Below are 19083 nucleotides of genomic sequence, written 5' to 3'. Positions count from 1 at the left end.
GGCATCTTTTTGACCCCAGATCTCTCCATAAAGAGGACCTTATTTCTATTACAAGGCATTTTTACATTCCTTGTTATAGGAATAAAAGTAATTAAAATAAAGGGACAGTGTACAAATAAAAAATAAAAAGTAAAATAAATAAAAATGTAAAGCGCCCCCATCCCTCCATGTTCACGTACAGAAGCAAACGCATATGTAAGTCCCACACACATATGTAAATGGTATTCGCACCACACATGTGAGGTATCACCGTGAATGTTAAAGTGAGAGCAATAATTCTAGTGCTAGACCTCCTCTGTAACTTTAAACAGCTAATCTGTAAAGCCGTTTAAAGCGACACCTATGGAGATTTTTAGTACCGTAGTTTGTCGCCATTCCACGAGAGTTGCGCCGTTTTAAAGCGCAACATGTTAGGTGTCTATTTACTTGGCGTAACATCATCTTTCAAAATTTACAAAAGAATTGGGGTAAATGTTGTGTTATATTTTTGTTTCTTTTCAGTTCATTAAAGTGTATTTTTTCCCCAAAAATTGTGTTTGCAAAACTGCTGCGCAAATACCGTGTGACATAAAAAATTGCAGGATTTTTAACCACGCTAAATAAGTTACCAGCCTTATATTCATGTTGTATGAGTTTTTTTTTTTTTTAATCAAGCTAAATAAATGTTAGACTTTATTATATTTTTGTACCCTTCAAGTCCCACTCATTATTTACCGCAGGTGCTTTTCCCTTTTGGTGCAAAAATTTGTAGGGTACATAATGTTCCAAGAGGTCCATGTGCAGGCTTATATTCATGGCTTTTGGTATTGTACTGTCTGTCAGAGATACATTGCAATTAAAAGACTACAGTTTGGCTAAAATAGTGAGTGTAACAAGTGTCCATAGAAATTAATAATTGTTTAGTATTGTTCCTTTTCTATGTAGGACAAGAATCTAATTGAAAAGTATTAAAAATCTTTGTTGTTTTTTTACCATAGTTTATTTACACGGGGTCATTTTTTCAATTGTAGCAGTACAGTGAGGCCCAGAGCAAAAGGAAAAAAGAGAAAGTGGTGCAGGGCCGGACATGACCGTGTGTTGAGGGGAGACAATAATGGGTTAAAAGCAGGGTAGTTTGCAAGGAAGGGGATGGTATGGATTGGTAAATGAGCAGAGTGGGGCGTTGTTTAGTTAAGTGGGAGGCGGGACTTCCGGGCAGCAGAGCAGAGAGAGCTGACATTCCTCACCATGGCCGACATTAACCTCATCCTGGCCCAGTTGACGGCTGCTGCAACCAGGGGACTGGAGTGGCTTCACAGCCAGGTGTCCTCCCTGCTCCAGGACCAAGCATGGGGGTAAGCAGCGGGTGGTCAGGTGTCTCCATGGGCTCGGAGGTCTAGGGCTCCAGAGTGTTTTTCGCTGGGACCCTCTTCCAGAGCTTTGCGCCACATCAGGAGCTCCCCACTGGACCTGTCAGCCCCCCCGGCGAAGCGCCCATCTGCTTCCACCGGTGGGGGTCCTGGTCGGAATCCTCACCATCAGCAGAGCTCGGTGGGCGGGGCTACAGGCCGCCATTGCGCCTCTCCCCTGCCCGCTCGTTGCACAGGTCAGGAGCCAGCGGATTCCTCCCCCTCAGCGGTGCCTGCATGGGGGGAGTCTCAGTGAGGGAGAAGCGTGTTACCAGACGCTGCTGGTGGCTCCACTGATGAGAAGGGTCCCCAGCAGTGTGGGACAAGGGGCAGAAAGGCGGCAGACGATCGGGATCTGTTGGCCAGTGCCCAACCCGAGCGGGCAGGTGCAGCTGTGGGTGAATCCAGCTCTGGTGGGCAGGGCCAACAACAGCAAGGATCCACAGCATTCAGGCCCTCCTTGCCTGGGATGTTGCAGATGCCAGATCAACAGGCTCTTGAAATACGGTCAGAAGGCGAGCTGTCATGCTCGGAGGAGAAGGAGTCGCACGACACCGATGGATGCTGGAGCGGCAGCTGTTGGGGGCATTCGTGGTCAGCCCGGTAAGTCGTCTGTTTTACCTAATACTTAATTGAATGCTGCACTGTGTGGGTTGTTGGGTGTAGTGGATGGGGGTGCTGCAGTGGCTGCTAGAGCCACGCCACAGTCACCTGCGGCTGGCCCACAGGTGGTGGGCACTCCGCCTGCCAATTCTGGGACAGAGGCGCAGCTGCAAGACTTGCTGGGGGTCTGCGGGATTTGGTGCAGCGATTTGTGGGTGGAAAAGGAGGACAGCCCCTGCAGGTGTCACCGTGGGTCCAATGAGTTGGCCAGGCTCGTGCGGATGGCAGGGCAACGTGGTCGAATGGGGGGGCACCCCCTCCCAGGTCACGGGTGTCCCACCAGCCCCTACGGAGCTTACTGTAACGCCCCCGGTGAGTACAAAGGCTGGGGAAAAAGCAGGAGCGTCGCATTAGGTCATGGGCAGGACAGATGTGGTTGGGATTGCTGATGCAGCAAAATGTGAGGTGTACGTGTACTTTGAAGGGCCGTTAGGGGCACATTTGAAACAGGAAGTGCGGGAAAAAATTGCAAGGGTGAGTATGTGGAGATCTTCTCCTTACTGCCCCTAGAAAAATTTAACTTGGATAGGATCAACCCCGATGACTCCAAGAAGGAGGGTAAGGAGAAGCGGAGGTACAGATTAATTTGCTAACTGGTTGCAGGCCTTTGCCATTATGGCGAGCGTTATAGGGGAAAAGTGCCCGGAACATTGTTCAGCTCTGTTACATGGACGCCATTACAGAGGCTCACTGGGTCTATGGGGGATCGGCCTGGTTAAGCTACGATGAGCAGTTCCGGCAGCTCAGGGCCGTCTGTCCATCTCTTCACTGGGATCACAAAGACAGCCTCTGGATGTGCCTGATGTCCTCGGCTCGGGCCCCGAGTCAGTTTTTTCAGGGGGGCCAGGGGTGCACCTACCCCAGGACAACTGGTCGGAAAGAAATGGAGTCTATGCTGGTAGTACAACAAGGGATCATGTAAGTTTTGGGGGTCCTGCTGTTTTAAGCACGAGTGCTCCGAATGTGGAGGTTCACATCCTGTGTCCCACTGCTTCAAAAAAGATAAGGGGGGCCGTGCTGCAGAGTTTGCTAACAAGAGGGATGACACCGGTGAGGGGGGAAAGGAAGCAACCTTTTCTAAATAGATACTCAGACCGGGAAGTGGCGAAGCTCTTGGCCACGGGATTCTTGGAGGATTTTAGGATCCCATGTTCTCTGACTGCTGTCCCGCCTGTGGCATGGAAGTTGCGGTCTGCACTGCAGCATCCTGGGGTGGTTTCAGAGAAGTTGGTAAAGGAAGTGGCACTGGGTCGCATGGGTGGGCCGTTCTCGGTTAAGCCTTTGCAGGATTAATTGTTTTTCCTCTGGGGGTGGTGTCTAGGAAGGAACCACACAAGTTTCGCCTTATTCATCACCTGTCTTTCCCCAAGGGAGGTTTGGTCAATGATTCTATAGATTCTGAAGCTTGTACGGTGTCATATACTTGCTTTATACTTGCTTTGATGCAACTGTTGGGTGGGTTCGCCGATATGGACAAAGTCCGAAATTGAATCTGCTTTCCGTTTGCTTCCAGTACATCCGGACAATTTTCGGCTGCTGGGGTGCTGCTGGCAAATGGAATTTTATGTGGATCGATGCCTACCCATGGGCTGCTCCATTTCCTGCGCCATGTTTGAGACGTTCAGCTCTTTTGTGGAATGGGTGGTTAGAGACGTGTCAGGTCTGGATTCCGTCATCCATTATTTGGATGATTTCCTCTGCATGGTGCTGCCTTCCTCTAATGTGTGTGCGATTCCCGTGTCCACGTTGCAGCACATTGCGGGTAGATTCGGTATTTGGTTGGCTGTGGGTAAGACGGAAGGCCCGACTACCGTGATCAGTTTCTTGGGCATAGTTTTAGACTCCGGCACCATGGAGTGCCGCCTGCTGGAGGATAAATTGGTGGCACTCAAGATGGAGATTCAGGTGATTTTGGGACAGCGCAAGGTTCAGCTTCGGAAACTACAATCATTGTTGGGTAGGTTTAATTTTGTATGTCGTATTATTCCTATGGGTAGGATTTTTTGCCAACGGCTGACGGCAGCTGCAGCAGGGGTTGAGGCCCCGACCCATTTTATCTGTTTCAATAAGGAACATCGAGAGAACTTGAAGACACATGTTTTTGCAATTTTATAACGGTCGATCGGTCTGGATGTCCAGCCCGGTGAGTAACCTTGACTTGGAGCTGTTTACGGACGCGGCCGGGTCTACTGGGTATGGGGCCTTCTATCAGGGTCACTGGAGCGCAGAACCTTGTCCACGTTCCTGGGTGGAAGCGGGTTTTCTTCATCTTGTCGGAACTTGAAGATACGGCTGAACTGTGACAACAAGGGAGTGGTGCAAGACATCAACCGCTGTCAGGTCACCTGAGTCCAGATGACAGATGCACTCCGTAGGAGTCAGGAGTGCACCGCTAAGGTAGTGGACCCTAGGACTGACTGCTGCGGATTGAACTATGGGAGGTTCAGGAAGCAGGTCTACTGGAGCAACAACACAGATCCCACTGGGAGCTAGAGCATAGATTCCCCAGGGCATGGAGTTTAAGAGCCAGTAGGTGTTCACCAGAGCCTCTAGTGGTGAGGATGGACTGCGCTGCAGTCTGGCGCCAAGTCGCGGCCCCCAGGGTCTCACAGCTCACACTCACGGTAGACTACAGGAGAAAGAGGAAAGAAGCAGCAGGCTGGAACAACAAGGATAATAAAGGGATAAGCCAAGGTCAAGACGACTAGCGGACAAGGATAAACATAGAACACGCCAAAGGTCAGGGTCACAAGCAGATAGGGATTGTCGAAAACAGGCCAAGATCGGTAACTGGAATCAAACGTAGGAGACACAGCAAGTAGCGCACGAAAGCTAAACACACAATGGGTAACCAGCAAGGTTGGCTTGCAATGCACAGGTTAATATAGTGTTCCTAATTAGAGGCTGAGGTGGAGCTATGCTGAGGGAAGATTATATAAGCAGTCAGATGAGGGTGGCTGTACTCTAAAGGTGAACACATGGAGGAGAGGTAAATTGACAGAGAAAGATTACTGCACAATCATGACAGTACCCTCTCTCTTACGACGAGGCCTCCCCCTCCCCCGCCTGGGCTCAGGCTTAAAGGGAAACTCCAGATGAAACCTCCTCAACAGACGAGGCGCAAAGATCTCAAATGCAGTGATCCAAGACCTCTCCTCAGGACCAAACCCTTTCCAATGTACGAGGTACTGAAGAATGCCTCTACGGCGCCAGGAATCCAGAACTTGACTAACCTTGTACTTTAGATTATCCTGAGAGACAGAAACCGAGGTAGGGAGAGGACTTATTGAGGACTAAAGGCTTCTTAAGAATGGGTAAGGGCATGAGAAGACCATCAGGAATCTGAGCGGGGTCCCCCAGACCCTTAAAGATGAGCTGGACATCCAGCACAGGACCATCAGACTGGGCAGAGGTCAGTGGATCCCTGACACCAAGTTGGTTAGAAGGTGACGTGTCACAAGAGTCAAGCTGGATAGCTGAAACACAAGCAGAATGCAGAGAGTCCAGAAAGAAAGGCTGAAAACCCCACCTGGCCGAATGAGGCAGTCTATCCTAAGAATGGATTGAGCCTCTTAGACAAGTTTGAATGGACATAGTAGTAGTAGGGTGAGGCCAGGTTACAGAAGGTCCTGAATAGGAAAAAGCAGGAAGCTCACTGGGCATGGGCTGGGCTCAAATAACTGGTGCAAAGGTCGACTGAATAGCATTCCCAGGTGTAGCGACTACCTCAATCACATCACAGGGCGTAGCGACTGTGGAACTTGCGGACAAGTTAACCTGGCTGTGCGTCCAAGGAAGTTTAGGGACAGGCAAGGGTAAATGGTTATGCAAACTGGAATAAATGATCAGCTCAGGTTCACAGGTGGGCTCCTCATCCAGAGTGCCACATGACCTAGAGAGTGCCTTGGCCCGACTATTGCAGGACAAATCCCAGAAATCGCTATATACAGCGAGAAGAGCAGAAGATACTGGAATGGTGGCAACAGGAAGTTTCTCTTTTGGGGCAACCTTGAGTAGGCAGGAAGAGGAAAAGGAGAAACCCCATGCCAGGATCTGTCCAGCAGTCCAGTAAATGTGTGGAGAATGGAGCCGTAACCAAGGAAGACCTAAAATGATAGTAGATGAAGCCTTAGGTAAGACCAGGAAGGATATCCACTCCCTACCGACATCTTAACAGGGAGAGTCTGGAAGCAGATAGGGCCCCCTGAGAGAACAGTGCCATCAATCGCCAAGACCACCAATAGCGTTTTGAGGGGCAAAAAGGTAAGCCTCATGAAAGATGCAGGTCCCAAGTCCATGAAATTGCCAGTAACTCTGGAATCCAGATATGCCAAGACCGAATGAGAGGAAGCGCCGACATGTAGGAACACAGAAAGGAGAAGGTGAAGGTGATATTTCAGGGTTAAATACTACACTTTGCAGATGTATTAGCCCTAAGCGTTTTTCCAGACAAAGAGAGCAAGTGTCACGAAAATGACCTTTGACCACACAACAGAGTTCTGCGCCTAGCGTGTTCTTTGGGAGATAACTTGGTTCGGCCCAGCTGCATAGGTTTCTCAGCAGACAGGAGGTGCTCCTCGGGATGAAGAGAGGGGAGAGTCCTCTCTTGAAAGCGAATATCGATCTGGTTATACAAGGTGATGACGCCATCCAGATCAGCAGGAATAGCTCTTCCCGCTAATTCATCCTTCACTCTGAGAGGCCATGTAAAAAGGTTGCAATTAAGGCCTCATTATTCCAGTTCAGTTCAGCAGTCAAAATACGAAAATAAAGCGCGTACTGTCCCACAGAAGCGGACTCTTGACGGAGACACAAAGGGCGCTGGGCGCTGAGGAGACACGACCCGGTTCCTCAAAGATATTCCGAAAAAGTTTCAGGAAGTCAGACAGGCTAGATACCACTGGATCATTCAGTTCCCACAGAGGGGCAGCCCAGGCTAACGCCTCGCCGGACAGGAGGGATGCAATATAGGCTACCTTTGCCAGATCGGACAGGAAGTTTTGGGGCTGAAGCTCAAAATGAATTGTGCACTGGCTAAGGAACTCACTGCAGGCCTTGGTGTCCCCAGAGTAATGGAATGGAGCAGGTAAATGCAAAGAATTTGTGGATGTGGCTACGACTGGAATAGGTGCGGCAGCAGATAGCGGTTGAGGTTGTTGAACCGGGGGGTCCTAACGAGGCCTGAACCTGTTCAAAACGGGAGGCCAAATCCTGAAGGAATCGCATCTCCTGGGTCTAATTAGATTCCTGGGTCTCAAGTCTGCGAACTAGGTCCTGCAACGGATCATCTGCGGGTAGCGGCACATCAGCCGGGTCCATGGCTGATCAAACTGTCAGGTCACCTGAGTCCAGGTGACACATGCACTCCGTAGGAGGCAGGAGTGCATCGCTAAAGTAGTGGACCCTAGGACTGACTGCTGCAGATTGAACTCTGGGAGATCCAGGAAGCAGGTCTACTGAAGCATCAACACATATCCCACTGGGAGCTAGAGCATAGATTCCCCAGGGCACGGAGTCTAAGAGCCAGCAGGTGTTCACCAAGGCCTCTAGTGGTGAGGATGGGATGGACTGCACTGCAGTCTGGCTCCAGGTCACGGCCCCCAGGGTCTCACAGCTCACGCTAACGGTAGACTACAGGAGAAAGAGGAAAGAAGCAGCTGGAACAACAAGGATAGTAAAGGGATAAGCCAAGGTCGGGGCGACTAGCAGACAAGGATAAACATAGAACACGCCAAAGGTCGGGGTGACTAGCAGACAAGGATAAACATAGAACACGCCAAAGGTCAGGGTCACAAGCAGACAGGGATAGTCAAGAACAGGCCAAGATCGGTAACTGGAATCAGATGTAGGAGACACAACAAGTATCACACACGAAAGCTAAACACACAATGGTTGATCAGCAAGGTTGGCTTGCAATGCACAGGTTAATATAGTGTTCCTAATTAGAGGCTGAGGTGGAGCTATGCTGATGAAAGATTATATAAGCAGTCAGGTGAGGGTGGCTGGCCTCTAAAGGTGAACACATGGAGGAGAGGTGAGTTGACAGAGAAAGATTACTGCATAACCATGACAACCGCATTTCAGCGTCATCACAGCCAGTAATACGGCTGCTGCGCCACATGGTGCTACGTTGCTTTCAGTTGAACATTTTTCTATATGCCATCCACCTTCCGGGCTTCGACAATACTTTGGTTGACTCCCTATCTGGGTTTCAGTGGGACAGGTTCAGAGAGCTGCCTCTGGTGGCAGAGAAGAAAGGGGTTCCTTGTCCCGGATGGCTATGGGAGATTGCCCTGGAGTCGCCGCTGGATGGATCAGATGGTCGGTGAGTGAGTCCATGTAGGCGGCCTACGCCAAGGTATGGCAGGAATGGTTTGGGATGGTTCTGCATGGTGGATTTGACAAAGGATTTTTAGGTCCGGGAGGCAGTTAAGGGGTATCGGAAGCTACACAAGAGCAAGGATACTAGGCACCCATATCCTCTTCGAATTTGCAGGTCATTTTTGGTCAACTGGGGTCTTCATGTACATCGAGTTACGAGGCCTCCCTATTTAAGGCAGCATTTTCTTTAGCCTTTTTTGGTGCATTTCAGATTGAGGAACTGGTCAGCCCCTCTAAGAGGGTTGCGGGTGGGTTTATGGCATAGGACGTGATTTGTAGTGATGACAGGGTTCTGTTGTGCAGGTCAAAGATGGACCAGGGGGGTAAGGGAGTGCGTGTGCAGCTGTTTCCACTGCCGGGTTGCCCGGTTTGCCCGGTTGGGGCAGTAAGGGAGTTCTTGGCAGTTCGCCCAGTCAGGGAGGGGCCGTTCTTGTTACATGGGGATGGGTCTCCTTAATCTAAATTTCTGTTTTTGTCAGTTTTCCGAAAAAGTCTTAGGGCAGCGGGTTTGGATCACGCACAATAGGAGGCGGCCGTAAAACGGATTGGTAGATGGCAATCCAAGAGATTCCGTACCTACATTCGCTCGCAGTTGTTGGTGGATTAGCTGTTGAAGGAAAGGGAGGGATAGTAGTGAGGTGTATGTCATCATGTGTTTTTCTTTTCATTTGTGGTGAGTGTTCAGTGTTTTGTTTTGGTGCTATCCTGTGGTGTTTGTTCGTTCTTTTCTTTCAGATGGAGTGCACATATGCCTTGTCTGGTTTATGGGCCATTCCTATGTTTTTTGGGGGGCCAGACGAGCAGATGTTAGACCAGATGGCAGACGGCTGGGTATTTCTAGGAGGGAAGCGGTTGGGGATACCTGGGATGATGCGGAGTAGGGTCGTGCCGGAGGTGCATCGTTGTGCACGTCTGGACTGGCCGCCTGACATTTTAGTACTTCATGTTTGCGGGAACGATTTGGGGGTTCAGTCTATTAGAGAGCTAATTATGGACATCAAATCTGATTTCTTGAGGCTTCGCATGGCCTTTCGTGACATGCTGGTGTTGTGGTCTGACATTGTTGTTCGGAAAACTTGGCGCCTGGCACGGTCAGTGGCGAGGCTTAATACGGCTTGCATAAAGGTGAACAAGGTGGTGGGAAGATTTATTACTTGGAATGGGGGCATGGTCATCCGCCACATGGAGTTGGAATCTAATACCAGCCTGTACCTCTGAAGAGATGAGGTTCACCTGTCTGCAGTGGGGATTGATTTATGGGCGGTGGGTCTACAGGACCGGATTTAGTGGGCCCTGCGGGCGTGATGGGGACCTTAAGGGTAAGGTGTTATCCTTGTGGGCTGTGGCGGTGTTTTGGGTCTTTGATGGTGTCAGAAAACATACGAGATGGAAGTGTTGAGGAATCATCAGTAGTATGTGCCCCTCTGGTGTATTCCAGTTAGAACGGTTAGCTGGAATACGGTAATGGTTGCACTGTGAGAAGGGGGTTGTCTCCGAGCTGGTGTGGTACGGCTGGAGGCTTATCATGGAGAAAGATCCCGCAGGGTAGTGGTGGAATATGTGTTAAGTTCGGGTGCCATCAAAGGTCAACAGACTGAGTGATTGATAGTTGTCGTTTACAGATGTTTATATGTTAAAAGTTTTGAAATATTATTATTTTGTTAATAAAAAGGCTGCTATGGCCATTTATACTTCAAATTCAGGTGTGGTCTCGTTAATTCAGATAATGGCAAGGGGGATGGTGGAGTATGAGTGTTTGGGCAGTATAAAGAAGGAAAGAAAGTTAGGGACATCTGGGCTACACTGGTCAAGTGAGGCCCGGAGGGAAAGGAAAAACAGAAAGTAGTGCAAGGCCGAGCACGACAGTGTGTAGAGGGGAGACAACAATGGGTTAAAAGCTGGATAGTTTGCAAGGAAGGGGATGTTACGGATTGGTAAATGAGCAGAGTGGGAGGGGTGTTGTTTAGTTAAGGGAGAGGCAGGACTTCCAGGCAGCAGAGGCTAGGGCAGAAAGGAGGAAGCAGTTTCCCACCCACCCTCCCTGTGTTTAGGTTTTTGTTTGTTTGTTTGTTCTCTTTCTTTTCAGGTGCATTGGGAGCAGGTTTCGTCATAGCAGCTGAGCAGTGGTGGTGTTTTGGTCTTTGATGGTGTCAGAAAACTTACAAGATGGAAGTGATGCAGATTTATTGGTAGTATGTGCCCCACTGGTGTATTCCAGTTAGAACGGTTAGCTGGAATACGATAATGGTTGCACTGTGGGAAGGGTGTTGTCTCCGAGCTGGTGTGGAACGGCTGGAGGCCTATCATGGAGAAAGGTCCTGCAGTGTAGTGGTGCAATATGTGTTCTGGTTTCCATCAAAGACCAACAGACTGAGTGATTGATAGTTGTCGTTTACAGATGTTTATATGTTAAAAGTTTTGAAATATTATTTTTTGTTAATAAAAAGGCTGCTATGGCCATTTATACTCCAAATTCAGGTGTGGTCTCATTAATTCAGATAATGGTAAGAGGGATGGTGGTGTATGAGTGTTTGGGCAGTATAAAGAAGGTTGGGGACATCTGGGCTACACTGGTCATGTCCTCTGCTTCGAAAAAGCTGGAAGCTCCGTGTTTCAATACTCCCAACAGCCTAAAATATTACATATTCTGTGATATTTGTTTTTGACCAGCTTACTCAGATATTTCTTATCCAAATACCATAAAGACATTCGACAGGCAGACATTTGCAGAAAATCACAAAGGGATTAATGAGAACATACACTGTATATATTTCTTTAGGGTTTGGTACACATAAGACATTGATGCCAGAAAGGTTACAAAGCCTCTACCAATAAGTTTAGTCCATAATGTTTATTTTACTGTGTATCAGCAGCCACACATTGGCACAGTTGCATTATGGGTGAACTTTATTGTCTCCTTATTTGTTCTTACTGTTTGAACAGCAAGATGACCTTCCCTTGTAAATCCCTTGTAAGTACCAACTCTAAGAAAAATTAATTAAACTTTTCATATTCTCTAGAAAACTCAGTTAATTTTGTAGATCCCAAAACCTTTCCTTAAAATATTTTTTTTTATTTGATCATTAACCATTTCACTTTCATTCCATCCTGTGTTTGGGGTCATGTGCCTTATTTGTAGGCCCCATTAGAGGACTAGTCTTATTTTGAAGGCTGTTTTGCAGTTAATAATGGCTTTTGTGCCCACTGATTGTTCTAAGCAGTTGTACTGGTATTTTCAGTAACCTTCTGTACAAGAATAATTGTCTGCAGTGTCTCTGTTCCTTTCTCACCAGTTCCCTCTGTGACGGTGACAAATGTGGATGCCTCAGTAAATTAGACACTCCAGCTTGGCCTGTTCCTTTTTCCTGCCTGAAACCTCTACACCTCACTGTGTGATTTATAGACTACATGCAGCAACGGGAGTGACCCAAACACACTGTCTGCAGTGACCCCACAACTACATCACTATCCAAGTGCTGGCAGCACAACAGGGCAGCCGTCAATAACACAATAAAGTCTACATTTAAGATCTGTAATACAGTTTAAACAACCAATAATGCCATTTCAAAGATATCTGGCCTAGACACTCTCCTTACAGCTGAGCTTAAGGTAAATCTAGTGCAAACCTGGGCAATTCAGCCTGAGCACATGAGGAAAAAATGCATAAACTGAGTTTACCTTCAGTAAAAACAGTAGATACAGGCAGCTAAAGATAAAGACCAATCTCAATTTGCATTTAACATCAGTGTCTTTCAGATGGACACAAAGGATGCAGTAGACCTGTGTCGTGCATCTAATTTTCATCTTGACACTAATCCCAGCACTAATTTACCATTCTTTGCAAATCCCTATAGCAAAATAAATGAATTCCACCTGAAAGGATCTCTTAAGGATCTGCTCAATGTGGATATAAAGTAGACCTATCAAACAAAATGTAAAATTAAAGTTGGAATATGTGCCATATTGTATATTATACTAACAAGGAAGCTGTAAAATGCTCCACTATAGTGTACCAATACCAAATGCCATGGCAATTCCAGTATAACATGGATTTTTTAGAAACATTAATTATATCAGGAGCATTCCAAACTAATATGTGATTGATTGTTACATGCAAAACTCCCACTTTCCATCTTCTTATATCAACTGACTTCAGAGAAACATAAAATGTCAAAAACCACAAAGTTCATACTATAGTGACAGAAAAAAAAGAAAAGATTCACATTTTTACTGTATGGCCCCTACTGCTAAGAAAAATCTGTTTGCTTAATACAACAGAGTCTAACTATCCCAAGTTTTAGACATCCTTTCAGGGGATTTAAATATCAAAAATATCGGGATTTAAGTATAATAATAAGGTCTTGAAATGACAATACATTGTACTGACCTAGCAAAACCCAGGCAATATCTATGTGGGCAACAAATATTCACTAATGACAATAGTCAAGTAATTGGGACAATTTAACAACAAAAAACAAGATTTTAGTAATGAGAACAGTATCATTAGCAGTAATCAGCATGGATTCATGAAGAATCATTCTTGCCAAACCAATCTATTAACCTTCTATGAGGAGGTGAGTTGCCATCTAGATAAAGGAAGGCCTGTAGACGTGTATCTTGATTTTGCAAAAGCATTTGACACAGTTCCCCATAAACGTTTACTGTACAAAATAAGGTCTGTTGGCCTGGACCATAGGGTGAGTACATGGATTGAAAACTGTCTTCAAGGGCGAGTTCAGAGGGTGGTGATAAATGGGGAGTACTCGGAATGGTCAGGGGTGGGTAGTGGGGTCCCCCAGGGTTCTGTGCTGGGATCAATCCTGTTTAATTTGTTCATAAACGACCTGGAGGATGGGGTAAACAGCTCAATCTCTGTATTTGCGGACGATACTAAGCTAAGCAGGGCAATAATAAAAATGAATGGGGTGGGCAACTACATGGCAAATGAGGTTCAATGTAGAAAAATGTAAAATAATGCATTTGGGTGGCAAAAATATGAATGCAATCTATACACTGGGGGGAGAACCTCTGGGGGAATCTAAGATGGAAAAGGACCTGGGGGTCCTAGTAGATGATAGGCTCAGCAATGGCATGCAATGCCAAGCTGCTGCTAACAAAGCAAACAGAATATTTGCATGCATTAAAAAGGGGATCAACTCCAGAGATAAAACGATAATTCTCCCGCTCTACAAGACTCTGGTCCAGCCGCACCCAGTTCTGGGCACCAGTCCTCAGGAAGGATGTACTGGAAATGGAGCGAGTACAAAGGAGGACAACAAAGCTAATAAATGGTCTGGAGGATATTGGTTATGAGGAAAGGTTGCGAACACTGAACTTATTCTCTCTGGAGAAGAGACGCTTGAGAGGGGATATGATTTCAATATACAAATACCATACTGATGACCCCACAATAAAGTAAATTAAAATAAAAAATAAAACTTTTTTGCGGAAGGAAGTTTAACAAGACTCGTGGCCACTCATTACAATTAGAAGAAAAGAGGTTTAACCATAAACTACGTAGAGGGTTCTTTACTGTAAGAGGGGCAAGGATGTGGAATTCCCTTCCACAGGCGGTGGTCTCAGCAGGGAGCATTGATAGTTTCATGAAACTATTAGATAAGCACCTGAATGACCGCAACATACAGGGATATATAATGTAATACTGACACATAATCACACACATAGGTTGGACTTGATGGACTTGTGTCTTTTTTCAACCTCACCTACTATGTAACTATGTAAGTACAGTATGTCACAAAAGTGAGTACACCCCTCACACTTGTAAATATTTTATTATATATTTTCATGTGACAACACTGAAGAAATGACACTTTACTACAATGTAAAGTAGTGAGTGTACAGCCTGTATAACAGTGTAAATATGCTGTCCCCTAAAAAAAACTCAACACACAGCCATTAATGTCTAAACCGCTGGCAACAAAAGTGAGAAGGAGCTGGAATTCGAGCTCTTGCCAAAAATAGTACAGGGTAGAAAAATAAATGCACGTGCCCCCCTCATTCCAGTGCTACATTTATTACCCTATAATATTCTATAATACAGTGAGTACGTGGTTAGCACTTCTCGCAGCACTAGGGTTGTCGGTTCGAAAACCCAACCACAGTACTACCTGCTTGGAGTTTGCATGTTCTTCCTGCGCTTGCGTGGGTTTTCTCCAGGTCCTCTGGTTTCCTCCCACACTGCAAAGACATGCTGTTAGTTGGTTAATTAGCTCCTGTTTAAATTGGCGCTAGTATGTGTATGTATGAGAATAAGGGACCTTAGATTGTAAGCTCCTTGAGGGCATGAACTACAGTGAATGTGCATGACCTATGAAGGACATACCTCAGTCTTCCAAGTTACCCCTTATCATAATTAAATACCCCTCAAAATACTCCCACAAATGACGTGACAAGGTGTTGGAGTAAATGGCCTTGCCGGCCTTTTATTAACAAAATATAAATCAATAAATAACATTTTAAAATAACTTTCCTTTTTAAATAACTTTTAAATAACTTTTTAATAATAATTTCTCAGAACTTATTGTAGTCTGGAAGGGGAACACACCCACAGGTCACTGCGTAAAACCTCGTAAACTTTTTGGCCTCCAGTCGCTAACCCCAGACTGTGAGACAGTACCCAACCTTCTCAGTGACCTAACTCTTCCCCTTCCTGGTTAACCACTCGTAACCGGAAGGTACAAAAAACAGCCCATATTATATATGGGTACCAACCAGATTATATCACCATACCATACTCTCCTCCTCCTCACAGACCCAAACCACTGCCTAGCCGCCCCTCGTTACCTTTTCCATAAACACCAGGGAGGGTGGGTGGGAATCTTCTTTCCCCGTCGCTCTCCACTGACGTCACTCCCCCTTCTTCTTCACTAACTTCCCTCAGGAAAACCTCCCTTGCTACAGCCACTCCCCCTTTCTTAAAGGGGAAAGCAGAGCAGCCTAATACAGCGTGCCTGTGAAGTCCACACAGGTCATGCTGTCCCTACGCTGATCCCCTGCCTTTCTCTGCTCCGGGACCCTCTTGACCTATGAAGGACATACCTCAGTCTTCCAAGTTACCCCTTATCATAATTAAATACCCCTCAAAATACTCCCACAAATGACGTGACAAGGTGTTGGAGTAAATGGCCTTGCCGGCCTTTTATTAACAAAATATAAATCAATAAATAACATTTTAAAATAACTTTCCTTTTTAAATAACTTTTAAATAACTTTTTAATAATAATTTCTCAGAACTTATTGTAGTCTGGAAGGGGAACACACCCACAGGTCACTGCGTAAAACCTCGTAAACTTTTTGGCCTCCAGTCGCTAACCCCAGACTGTGAGACAGTACCCAACCTTCTCAGTGACCTAACTCTTCCCCTTCCTGGTTAACCACTCGTAACCGGAAGGTACAAAAAACAGCCCATATTATATATGGGTACCAACCAGATTATATCACCATACCATACTCTCCTCCTCCTCACAGACCCAAACCACTGCCACCGCGCGCAAGGGGTAAAACCTTACCCTTGCGCGCACCTCCACACCTTCAAAGCCCGCTGTACTCCGTCCTGCAAACCAAGTGCCCAAAGATCCGTGCCCACATCATTAAGGTGCACCCCATCACTCCTAAGGTACCTCCAAGTATCCACCTCCAACTCCCTGTGCCTTATAGTCACGCCCCCATTCCGCATAACAAACCTGCTAACCTCCTTATTAACTTTTACACGGGCCCTGTCAACCTTTTTATCAGACAAAGCCCAGCGCCATGACCTCCTCCCTACCATGTCTGACCATACTATCACCATCCCAGGAAATGCAGCCAGAAGGCGTAAAACATCGCATTTTATATCTCGGATGAGGTCCCTCATAGACCTAACCCCCATGTCATTCCCCCCCACATGTAGCACTAGAACATCTGGAGCCCTGTCCCACCTAGCAAACTTATGAACTTCCGACCTTACCCTGTTCCACAGCATCCCCGATAACCCAATCCACCTTACCCGTGCCTCCTGCCTTGGGATACCCAGCTGCCTACCATTCGGCCGAACGTCTGCTCGTTTGGCCCCCCAGAAAACGAATGAGTGACCCAATATCCAAACGAGGGCCACCGATTCACCTGCAAAGCAAGATTAACAAAACACCACAATAAATTACCTAACATGAACCCTGAACCCCCCTGAATTACACCAAAATACTACCCCTTTTTAACAACCTAAACTAGATGTGGGCGGATATAAAGCTTAAATCTATCTGAGTCCCACCTGCCAATGCGCTTTACTGCCTCAGAACTGAGCCCTGCCCTAGCCGCTTCCGTGGCCGCACCTATACGAAAAGAGTGGGACGAATAACTGGTGGGGTCATAGCCGGCCGCGGATAAACACTTCTTGAATACGGCTATAAATTGAAATTTTGACAAGGACGATCCGTCTGCATGAATTAAAAATGACCCCGGACCTCGCGGGCGCATATCCCTAAATGCTGCCACCGCTGCTACGGGGCATATGTGTGATTCCGCAATCCGGAACACCTCCAGCTGTACTCCCTTCCCCACCTGATCGGTTTTTGACCGTTTAATATAAATCCGAACTGAATCCTTCGAACACTCCAAATCCTCCCACTGAAGTCCCCCTTTTGCACGCTTAGACGGGCTGACCAATTCACTGATCCGTAACGCCCCAAAGAATGCTAGTGCGAAAGCCGCACAAAATAAAGCGCTTTCAAACTTTGAACAGCAAATCAGTTCTATCTGCCTGAATAGGACATGCAGCATGTCAAAAGACACCGGGCGCCGACCATCCCTGCCCTTGTGTGCTTTTCTATAACCTTTCACTGCTTGCCTCACCCAAAAATCTTTGGTATGGTCCCGCAGCCCTTGTAGCTTGAAAAGAAAGGCCAAACCCGCCAATTTCTTATCAATGGCAGCTGCCGAGATGCCCCGCTCAAATCCCGCATTAATAAAATACAGCAACGCCTGAGGCACTTCCCGGCTCACAGGGTCAGTTTCTAGCCTATGTAAGCAAGCCAACCATTCTTGCCATACCTTGGAGTAAGCGTCCCAAGTGGCCTTACTCACTGAGTTCTGGATCCACCTGGCCGCGTTCCCAATGCAACGGTCCACATCCAGTCCGGGCAGGTAACCCCCTGCTGCTCCGCGTCTGGTGCCAATTCCCGAAACCTGTCCCACTGAAAACGAGACAGTGCATCAGCTAAGGTGTTTTCAACTCCAGGTAAGTGCACAGCGTAGATGAAAACATTCAGTTTCAAACAACGCAATACTAAATGCCTCAACAACCTAACCACTGGCAATGACTTGGCTGACAAACGGTTAATCACTTGCACGACACCTAGGTTGTCGCAGTTGAGCCGCACTTTCAAGTTGCGAAATGATTCCCCCCATATTTCCATTGCCACTACAATTGGAAACAATTCCAGCAGGACCAGGTTCTTCAAGAACCCCGCCTCAACCCACGTTGTGGGCCAGCGTGCTGCGCTCCACTTCTTTTGCAAAATGGCCCCGTAGCCCGTAGAACCTGCCGCATCCGTAAATAATTCGAGATCCCAGTTACTGATGGGACCTGACATCCACAAAGCACGCCCATTGAATGATTCTAGGAACTCCTGCCATACCCATAAGTCCTCTCTGTGTTCCTTGTTAAGCGTCACAAAGTGAGTGGGAGCCGTGACCCCCGCGGTCGCTGCCGACAATCGTCGGCAAAAAACCCTGCCCATGGGAATTATTCGGCAAGCAAAATTTAGTTTGCCCAACAAAGATTGGAGCTGCCTCAATTGCACCTTGCGCTTGCCGATGGCCCCACCCACTTCTGCTTTGAGATTGCCCAGCTTGTCTGCCGGCAGTCGGCACTCCATATTCATGGAATCTATCTCAATTCCCAAAAAAATGATGGAGGACTTAGGGCCCTCCGTTTTTTCCGGTGCTAACGGAACCCCAAAACGTTCCGCTATGTGCTGTAAGGTCCCCAAAAGGACTGCACAAACGTTGGAACCCGCTGGGCCAACACAAAGGAAATCGTCCAGATAGTGGATCACCGATTGGATCCCTGAAACGTCCCTAACCACCCATTCTAAAAATGAGCTAAACTTTTCAAAGAAAGCGCATGAGATAGAGCATCCCATCGGAAGGCAGCGATCCACGTAGAACGCCCCATTCCATGTGCAGCCAAGCAAACGGAAACTATCCGGATGAACCGGCAAAAGCCGGAAAGCAGATTCAATATCCGCTTTTGCCAACAGTGCCCCCCGCCCATAGCGCCGCACCCATGATACTGCTGCATCAAAGGGAGTATACGACACCGCACACATTTCCGGCGCAATCGCATCGTTAACTGAAGCACCCTTCGGAAAAGAAAGATGCTGAATCAACCTAAATTTATTGGGCTCCTTCTTCGGGACAACTCCCAAAGGAGAAACCACCAATCCCGGAATCGGTGCCGAGGTAAAAGGACCGACCATGCGCCCTAATTGCACCTCTTTTTCCAGTTTACTAGCAACCACTACCGGATGCATGAGGGCCGACCGTAAATTCTTAGCTAAAGGAGGTGCCGCATCCAATGAACACGGTATTTGAAAACCATGCTCAAATCCTGAGTCTAATAACTGTGCTGCCTCTCTGTCGGGGTATCTACTGA

The sequence above is a fragment of the Aquarana catesbeiana genome, linkage group LG09 (genome assembly GCF_042186555.1).
Source record: "Aquarana catesbeiana isolate 2022-GZ linkage group LG09, ASM4218655v1, whole genome shotgun sequence".
Classification (NCBI taxonomy): Eukaryota; Metazoa; Chordata; class Amphibia; order Anura; family Ranidae; genus Aquarana; species Aquarana catesbeiana.
This window is presented reverse-complemented; position numbering follows the sequence as displayed.